This window comes from Haliaeetus leucocephalus, unplaced genomic scaffold (genome assembly GCF_000737465.1).
Source record: "Haliaeetus leucocephalus isolate CR32 unplaced genomic scaffold, Haliaeetus_leucocephalus-4.0 Scaffold161, whole genome shotgun sequence".
Lineage (NCBI taxonomy): Eukaryota > Metazoa > Chordata > Aves > Accipitriformes > Accipitridae > Haliaeetus > Haliaeetus leucocephalus.
The window spans coordinates 570,365-580,717 of NW_010972597.1; positions in this window are offsets into that span (position 1 = coordinate 570,365).

A 10,353-nucleotide genomic window follows, 5' to 3' on the forward strand; every position below is an offset into this window, starting at 1 on the left:
CACACTGAGAACCTGTGTTACTGCACCTCTGCCTCTACCAGCACTGAAACACATCTGAACAACGTGAATAGAGAATGGGAGAGTGAGCTCATCAGGGCATCGCTTCATCCCATAGGATATCATGCGTCTTAAATAAATAACCATGGCAAGAGCATTTAGACCATGTCTGCTAATCCCAGGCCTCTCCAGCCATCTTGCACCTCCCTGGTAAAGCAGCTACAGACCTGACACAGAAGAGGTTCCAATTCCAAGCACTTCTTTTTAATCCTCAACTACATATTTGTTGTTCTGGCTTCCCTATGAAGTGAAGTTTATAGTCCTACCCTCCAGTACAACTGGGGCCCATGGGACAGAAAGGTTGTGTTCAGAAAGTTTGTGTTCTCTGATGCTGAGTTCATATGAGCTGAGACAGGAAGGAGGAAGGATCTTGGCAGTACCCCCGCTGAGGAAGAGGAGGCACTAAGCCTATATCCATTATGAGACAGAAGGGAAGCCACACAAAATGCCTGTTGCTCCAGGAGTCACCAGAACCAGTCCTCCTACCTGGCTTTTCTTCCGCCTCGTCACAGCACTGCCAGGATAAATACAAACTTCAGGGGAAAACAGCATTTGTTGCTTTATTGAACTGTCTCTAGGATTGCTGCTGATTTTGCCTTCTCGCATGGCTCTTCATCATTAATCAAGGTCACCCTCATCAGAGAAGCCAGGAGCCTTTAGAAGGAGGAATTCCAGAAGAGGAACCTTTGCAAATTAACTCAGATGCTTTGGGCCTAACTTATCTGCAGCATTGTCAACTCTCGCTATTTTGCAGTAATGCAACAGGGCTGTGAGTTTCCAGCTTCTTAACAGTGATTTAGATACCTGAGCTTTCACCCAGTAGCAATAATACAGATTTATAATCCTTAGGATTAGAGAAAAAAGTCTAAGAACAAGTGCACCCTGTAGCCTACAATAACCAGCAGAGAGCTATGTTTTTAGGGGAAAAAAAACCCTTAATATTTCAGGATGCTTACCATTGAACTAACACTTGTGATGCTTATGATCACTCTTTCCAGCCTCCAGCTTCACTCTCCTTTGAGGCACCTGAAGTTTAAAGTCACTTCTTGAATCTTGATACAGACTCCCACTGAGCTAGTAAAACACCTCCTTCCAACCTAGTTGTCCCACCACCACTGCCTAAGGGCACCAGTCCTTCTTCACCATTGAGAGACAGCTGAGCTGGCCCTTTTATTGCTCTCTCTGCATCCAACAACTTTCATAGGTCAAGCAGAGCAGAGTGAATTGATCTGTAATTAACCCCCTCTTGGTCATCCAAGACCTATATCAGAAAAAATTGGTAGCCACCCTACTCCTTGGAAATTCCTGGGCTCACGGTGTCATAGCAGGCTAAAAGCCCCAAATCCAACAGTGGTATACAGATTTTGTTGTGCTCTCAGAAAGAATTACTCTGTCCTTGCAGCTTGTGTCCTCATGCCTCTGATGGTCCTTGGGACTGCTTCACCCTGTGGGTGCCCCTGGGGTCTACGTTGTGTGGCCTCAATTTGCTGACGGGAGCTAAACCTTTGCTGGAAGCTTGCAGTGAAGTGACCATTTTAGGACAGGAAGCTAGGTCACCTGAGAGAACAGCCCTCCCTCCTCCCCACGGGTTTTGTTTCTGATCCTACGGAAGTCAGTACATATTTCATCAAAACCTGGTGCTTCTTTTTGCAGCTGTTTCTTCCTGACTCTAGCAATCTTCATGTATGGCCATGCATTTCAGATGCATAATGCGACATGTCTGTATGCCCTAGAGGTTGCTGGTTCCTACAACGCCAATCCATGTGGGGTTATTCGAGTGTAAGAGAGTCCAAGATTTGACCCCAAGCCTACAAACATTTCTGTTTCCAAGTGAACTTTTCAAGTATTTCTTCTGATTTGGGGGTGACAGATGGTCTGCCCCCATGCTCTGACTCCCCAGACATCTAAGGAAACATTAGCAGGTAGACGAGGTTCAGAATTTACCCTTGTGAACTAGCTGAGTCAGCATCAATGCAATAAAACCACATTCCAGCTCAGCTAGCAAGGTCTCTCCCTCCGGGCTGGACTGCAGTGGCTGCCAAAAGGAAACAGAAGGGCTTGAATGACTCCAACAACACTGTCAAACTTCAGAGCAAGGGCATAGGCAGATCAGTGGGCATCCTGACTTCACCCTTTGCCAGCCAGCCTCTTCCCTCTTTTCTGTTCACTTTAGCATCAGCTGGCAGAAAAATTGCACAGACTATACAAGGTCAGAGATTCCTGTATTTCCCATGATCTCAAGCCTGCAGAGTTTTCTCAGGCTTCATCATTTGCTGCTGGAACCATTGCCCTTAGTACTATGTTACAGATAATGACACTCTCACTTAAGCTGGAAGTTTTCATTAATGGCAATAGCCACAATAATCATAGAATCATAGAATCATAGAATGGTTTGGGTTGGAAGGGACCTTAAAGATCATCTCATTCCAACCCCCCTGCCATGGGCAGGGACACCTTCCACTAGACCAGGTTGCTCAAAGCCCCATTCAACCTGGCCTTGAACACTTCCAATGATGGGGCATCCACAACCTCTTTGGACAACCTTTTCTAGTGTCTCACCATCCTCACAGTAAAGAATTTCTTCCTAATATCTAATCTAAATCTATCCTCTTTCAGTTTAAAGCCATTACCCCCTGTCCTATCACTACATGCCCTTGTAAAAAGTCCTTCTCTGGCTTTCCTGTAGGCCCCTTTAGGTACTGGAAGGCTGCTGTAAAGTCTCCCTGGAGCCTTCTCTTCTCCAGGCTGAACAACCCCAACTTTCTCAGCCTGTCTTCATAGGAGAGGTGCTCCAGCCCTCTGATCATCTTCGTGGCCCTCCTCTGGACCTGCTGCAGCAGGTCCATGTCTTTCTTCTGTTGGGGGCCCCAGAGCTGAACGTAGTGCTGCAGGTGGTGTCTCACAAGAGCAGAGTAGAAGGGCAGAATCACCTTCCTCGACCTGCTAGCTGTGCTGCCTTTAATGTAGCCAGAATGCGATTGGCTTTCGGCGCACGTTGCTGGCTCATACTCAGTTTTTCACCCACTAATACCCCCAAGTCCTTCTCTGCAGGGCTCCTTTATGGATTTTACTGGACAGAAATACCCTCTGTCTCTCCCCCACCCCAGGAAAGCAAAACTTGATGCATCTGCCTGGAGACCTCTTCCGGCACAGCAGACAACTTTCTGGACAGCTGGGGTTGGAGCATTAGCTGCTGGAGTTATGAAGGACAACTGACTGCTGGAAATTTCTACCTAAACAGAGAAGTACCTTAGGGGGGAATCATATGCAAAGTAAGATGCAGGGTTTTTTCACTGCAGACGGTTCTGTATTCACACATGAGATCTAGGCGGAAAGTTAGCTCCCTGCACCCTAGAAAACAACCTGGACCTCCAAACCTGCATCATACTCTTATAACTACTACAGTCAATGACAAAACATCTTCTGTCCCCTTTAAATGCAATTGCTTGCTGGGAAATAATAAATAAACCCTCAGCTGCTGTTTATATAGATTAAAAATTATTACCTAGGAAATTCACTTCTTACACTTGAGTTTGCAGGCCAGGTGTGCATCTGTGTCAGACTGAGACTGATTCATTGCTGCAGGACCCCAGTGGTGGAACTGCAAGCCCTGTAGCTGAATGAATCAGACCTCTCCCACTGCACACCAGTGTGGGTCTGTACAGGTCAACGTACCAGGCAGCTGCAAATAAAGCCTAGGGTGTGCTGCAGATAGAAAGGGTCCAGCTGCCAGCATTAGGAGTACTGGTGCAGGATAGGTGAGCGCAGGGTCCGCTCAGACCTCAGCCAAACTAGGAACAGGGAAATCTCTGCCAGCAGCACACGATGGAGGAAATAAATGAGTCTGCAAGATTTTAGGGACTGTTAGATGGAAATGAGAGGCAGAAGGGGGGAAAGTGCCAAGCTTTACGTAAGAGTGGTGGCTTGCAAACTGCTGTGGGAGAAGAGGTCTCCAGGAGGATGCACCAAGTTTTGCTTTCCTGGGGTGGGGGAGAGACAGAGGGTATTTCTGTCCAGCAAAACCCTGTAAAGGCAGTGAGGACTTGGCTGCAAACCAAAAAGGAAGGATAAGGCAGGAGAGGGCGCCACTGGTTTACTGGCATCTCCCACCTCATCTGGCGGGCTTTGCTGATCCCTGCTGACATAGGTCCTATCCAAAGCTGATTGAACTGTTCCCACCAAGTGCAGTGGACTGCGGATAAAGTGGACAGCAGAGAGATCTGACCTAGACATGCTGAAACTTCACTTCAAGGAGGGGCAGGCAGCATGGCAACATGCCTTGTGGGGTGTTACCCCAAAGATGCATTTCTCCTGATGCACATCCAAAAACCAGACTGGCTTCATCCCAGAGCCATCACATAAAACATGCTGATGGCCTGTGCAGCATGGAGCAGCTGTAGCTCTGGAAGCGTCCTGGTGTGTTGGGTCACTACCTGCTCACTGCTGGGTGCCATGCTGAGGGGCAATACATCCCCTCTGCATCCCTCTCTCTCCGCCTTGCTCCTGCCACTGACAGTAGAGGAATTTCTGCAGGAAGCAAACCACAGCCTGGGTGTGAAGGGAGTGAGGAGGCAGGGTGGTGGGCAGACACATACAGGCTGCAAGTCCCTTTGTGCTGCCACTTCCCACTCGTGTTGTGACAGCTCGGCTCAAAGCTCCTTCAGGCTGATGCAGCTCCCCAGCATTACAGGCAGGGAAGGAGGAGGGCATGCTGCTGAGGTGCCTGCAGTGCGTCCTCTCCTGTCCCTCAGGGACCTGCAGGGATGTAGCTGTGCCCAGCAGAGCAGCCCTCACTCAGTGCATGGGAGGAGCGGTGGAGGCTGCCACTGGGCAGGGGGAGAAGCACAGAGGGGTGGAAAGCCCTCATTTGTAAACATGATGTACAACTGCTTTTCCATACTGGGGGTACACTGAAGAGCTCGCTGGCCTCACAACACACTGGCTCTGCCCACGTGCTGCTGAACAGAAACAAACAGGAGTATTTAGGAGCAAGAACTAGAGTGATCTGGAAGGGGAGGGCACTGCAAGTGATCCCTAAGTCTCCTTGCAAAGCATCACAGACCATTTTTGAGAGCCTGCATTCGCACTCTTGCAAATGCACAGCTGGAGGGTGGCCTGCAAGGGGCGGGGGTGTGGGGAAGGAAGGGATGGTGTCCGGCAGGGAGCTATGCCTACCAGCTGAGGCTGAGGATGGCACAAAGCCCAGCAGACAGCCAAGCCAGACGAGTAAAATAGGAAAAGGTCTGCAATGGCACAAGAGCAAATTCGCCTGAGTCCCCAGGGATTTTGCTGCTCCACGAAGCAAGGCAGAGGGCCTGGCAGACGCCTCGGGATCAGACAGAGCTCTGGAGAGGACTAAAGGTTCCAGCTACTGGAGGGAGCTTTAGGGGGAGAGAACAGAGGGGCTTTCTTCTAAGAAACCATGCCCCCACCTGCCCACTTCTCCTCACCCTCCACAGGCTGCTGGTGGTCCTCACCATCCACAGGGCACTTTGGCTTGCACTCCATACCAGCCTGACCCTCTAGGAACAATGACGTTGCTGCCTCTGAGAGCAGAGGATGGCTCCAGGTGAGAAAAAAATGGTACAACTACAACATGGCTGTTTCAGAAAGGATACCCAGCCCTGGCGTTACTTCTGCTCAGCAGGAAATGCACCAGCATCTCCCAGCTTCTCTCTCCTTGATACTTGCAGGTGCTGCGTCTTTTTGATGCTGCATTATTTTCCTTGCTGCTTGGTACCACCTTCACCTCTTTTCCTCCTACCAACGATTCTTCCAAGAGTGAGGGCATCCAAGCAGTGCCTGGGTGTATCCCAGCCTACACATGCTCTGCCAGATCACTGGCACAACAGTGGGGTAGGAGATCTAGCCGTGCAGGGGTTAAGCCATTCTGCTCTGGCTGTCCAGGTCTCTCCATTCCCATCTCCTCCTGTGAAATAATCAGCAGTTTTTAGCCTTGCAGGCATGCAGAGGGTCCAGCTGCTCTTGTGCAGGCAGTAGTATCCTCTAAGCTGCTGGGGACTGGCTCTCTGAAAGAATCATTTCCAGGGACACATTCAGAGTTGAAGGGTAAAACTGAAAGAAAAAACAAGCAGAGAGACGCAGCTTATTCCAGCAACATTTAACACAGAGGCCAAGGCCTCAGTGTTTGTATCTCCCAGTATTTTAGGGAAAGGAGGGATTGTTTCCCAGAGGCCCTGACTTAAAAAAAAAAAACACAAACATATAAAGAAATACTTATACTTGTGGAGGACAGAAGAGCACAGTTGAATGTCACTCCCTGTCTCAAACTGAATTTCCACAGGCTGACTCAGGAAATTGGTGACAGGTAAGAACATGGACAGAAAAAGTGCATTTTTCAGCATCAGGTCACAGCAAGCAGTGAGGTGCAAGGGGATTTGATCTGCCTAGCTGGCCTGGCAGCCAGCCAACCTGGGATAAGGCAAGAGAGGCCATTGTTTCACAGCACTGGGAGCTTTCTTTTGTCTGGAAGAGTCTAGCAGTTGCGAGACTGGAGAGGAGCATCTGCCTAGGTACCTCCACCTCTTTCCCTCTGTGCTATCAAGTTACCCAAATCAGCTCGTTCAAAGGAAGAGAACTCAATCTAGCCACTATTGTAAGAGACAACAAAAAAATGCTTTTACAGATATGTTAACAATAAAAAGAAAGCCAAGGAGAATATCTATGCTTTAATGGATACAGAAGGGAACATTGCCACCAGAGACGAGGAAAAGGCTGAGGTACTTAATACCTTCTTTGCCTCAGTCTTTAATAGGGAGACCAGTTATCCTCAGGGTACTCTGCCCCCTGAGCTGGAAGACAAGGATGAAGAGCAGAATATACCCCCCACTTAATCCAGGAGGAAACAGTTAGTGACCTACTATGCTGTCTGGACACTCACAAACCTATGGGACAAGGTGGGATTCATCCAAGAGTACTGAGGGAACTGGCAGAGGTGCTTGCGAAGCCCCTTTCCATCATCTATCAGCAATCCTGGTGAATGGGGGAGGTCCCAGATGACTGGAGTCTTGCTAGTGTGATACCTATTTATAAGAAGGGTCGGAGGGAGGATCCGGGGAACTACAGGCCCGTCAGCCTGACCTCAGTACCAGGAAAGATTATGGAGCAGTTCATCTTGAGTGCGCTCACATGGCATGTGCAGGACAAACAGGGGATCAGGCCCAGCCAGCACAGGTTCATGAAAGGCAGGTCCTGCTTGACCAACCCGCCTAGTGGATGAGGGAAAGGCTGTGGATGTTGCCTACCTGGACTTTAGTAAGGCTTTTGACACTGTCTCTCATGGCATACTCCTTGAGAAGCTGGCAGCTCATGGCTTCGACAAGTGTACTCTTCACTGGGTAAAAAACTGGCTGGATGGACGAGCCCAGAGGGTGGTGGTGAATGGGGTGAAATCCAGTTGGCAGTGGGTCACAAGTGGTGTTCCCCAGGGCTCAGTATTGGGACGAGTTCTGTTTAATATCGTTAACAGTGATCTGGATGAGGGGATCGAGTGCACCCTCAGTAAGTTTGCAGATGACACCAAGTTGGGAGGGAGGGTTGATCTGGTGGAGGGTAGGAAGGCTCTACAGAGGGATCTGGACAGGTTGGATCGATGGGCTGAGGCCAATTGTATGAGGTTCAACAAGGCCAAGTGCCGGGTCCTGCACTTGGGTCACAACAACCCCATGCAGGGCTACAGGCTTGGGGACGAGTGGCTGGAAAGCTGCCCAGCAGAGAAAGACCTGGGGGTTCTGGTTGACAGGCAGCTGAATATGAGCTAGCAGTGTGCCCAGGTGGCCAAGGCGGCCAACGGCATCCTGGCCTTTATGAGAAATAGTGTGGCCAGCAGGAGCAGGGAGGTGATTGTTCCCCTGTATATGGCACTGATGAGGCTGCACCTTGAGTACTGTGTTCAGTTTTGGGCCCCTCACTACAGGAAAGACATGGAGGTGCTGGAGCGTGTCCAGAGAAGGGCGACGAAGCTGGTGAAGGGTCTAGAGAACAAGTCCTATGAGGAGCAGCTGAGGGAACTGGGGTTGTTTAGCCTGGAGAAAAGGAGGCTGAGGGGAGACCTTATCACTCTCTACAACTATCTGAAAGGAGGTTGTAGTGAGGTGGGTGTCAGTCTCTTCTGTCAGGTGGCTGGAGATAGGACCAGAGGAAATGGCCTCGAGTTGTGGCAAGGGAGATTTAGGTTAGATGTTAGGAAAAATTTCTTCACTGAAAGGGTTATCAAGCATTGGAACAGGCTGCCCAGGGAAGTGGTTGAGTCACCATCCTTAGAGGTATTCAAAAAGCGCGTAGACAAGGCACTTCAGGACATGGTTTAGTAGGCATGGTTGATGGTTGGACTCAATGATCTTGAAGGTCTTTTCCAATCTAAATGATTCAATGATTCTAAGAGAGAGGATACAGATTCTTCTACCAATCCACTGTATGTTCACGGACATTAGAGCACACAGAGTTTGCAGCCTTCAGCCATTCTGTGCCCATTGATGTGAAATCAGTGGTTCAGATGGCATGGAAGAATTTAGCAGAGATAACTAACCTCTGCCTCCACTGATACAAAAGCTCAGAGGGCTCAAATGAAGGCAAGAGGTGCCAGATTCGAAACGTTCAGGAAGACGTGGGTTTTACATGATCTGCAGTGATGCTGCAGAACTGCCCACAGCAGGATGTGGTGAATGATGGACAGGAAAGACGGGACGGCTTCAGGGAAGACAAATCCACCGGGACACAGAAGCCCTACTTGGCTCAGGTAGTGCCTAAACCCTACATTGGTGGAGGCTGTGAAAACCCCCAGAAGTTTGACTCTGGGCTTGCTCTGTTCTTAGGCTCTACTTCAGGTGTCTGTGATTGCCCGCTGCCACAGGAGAGGAAGCAAGGTGACTTGGAGGGTCTCACTGTGCCCAAGAGTCATTCACAACTTTAACAACTGCTTATATGCAGCTCTGTGTCAGGGCCCTGAGGACATCCATAGCCAACCCAACCAGCCTCACCTGGGAACCCCACCACAACCTCTACCCATGCGCCCAGGAGTCCCGTTTAAGTTCATCCCTGCCTCTTCAGTCCTGGCCTGAGATATGCTGTAGGCATACCTGCTACCACACCTCTTCCTGGGGTGTTTGGATTTCCTGGCTTGACCTCAGACCTGACTTGCATCCTTACTTCTACTTGACCATCACAAGAGCATTGATGGGACCCGTTGCTGTTACCATCCCTGCACCCCATCCCCAGCTCAGGTGCAGTGGGACTGTGCACTGTCAGTGAGGGTGCTACTGACCTGTGTACTCTTGGGACTTCAAACTGGCTGGAATGGGGGGGTATTACAAGCTGGGACCAGAGGACTAGTTTCTGTGTCCTCTCCTAGCTTGGCTGGAGGAGGGTGCTGCTGAATTGCAGCAAGGCTGTGTTACTGGAGTGGACAGAAGGCTGTAAAGCAACCAGCAAGTGTCAGACTCGCACCATAAAGCACAGGACACAAGAGCAAAGCCAGGGTGGTTTATGAGGGCACCAGGCCTCTGAGGAGGAGGAGAGCCCCAAAGCTGAAACTACAGCAAGATTTGGTCCATCAGTCAGAAACAAGATACTCTGTAGGAGAAAGACTGGGCACCAGGGGCCCACGGTAGTTCTGTATTGGTTAGGGACACTTCACAAAAGCTCAATTGCTCTAGTTAGCTCATTCAGCCAAGCAGGAGGATGAAACTGCATTTCTCCTATAGGGATAGTGTTTCCCAGAAGCAGCAAACTGCTTTTTGTTTTGAGTTCAGGTATCAGCTGCATCCACAGATGCTGTTTTATCATCAGAAGGTCCCTGCATGTTTTAGACTGGCCTCAGAGCCTCTGATCTTGCCAGAGGTATGTGCTGCACACAAGTGGGATGCTGGAACTGCACGGCTTGGGGGTGTTTCAGCTGACTCCTTTAGCTTCACCAGGGCCTGGCTGAGACTGGCAGCCTCAGACCTCTCTGCCTGGGAGCAATCTCTAGCTCCACAACAACTCTACGGTTTAACCCTCTCCTCCAAGGAGGGAGGCCAGCTGTTGATGGCTTCAGGCTCTTCCTTACCTACCTGTCCACTTTGCTGCATTCATTTCTCTCCTCACCGCATTATTTCAGTTACAAGTAATTTATGTTTTTGATGAGCAACCGATAAGCCACTGCGACTCTTCTCCATACTGTACTGGGTCCTCTGCTCATGCTTTCCCAGTGCTTTTCTGGGGGGGTAGTGATCAGCTGCATGGACATCCTTGCCCTCAGGTGAAACACTCTGCTTTGTTTTTATGCTGCACCAGCAC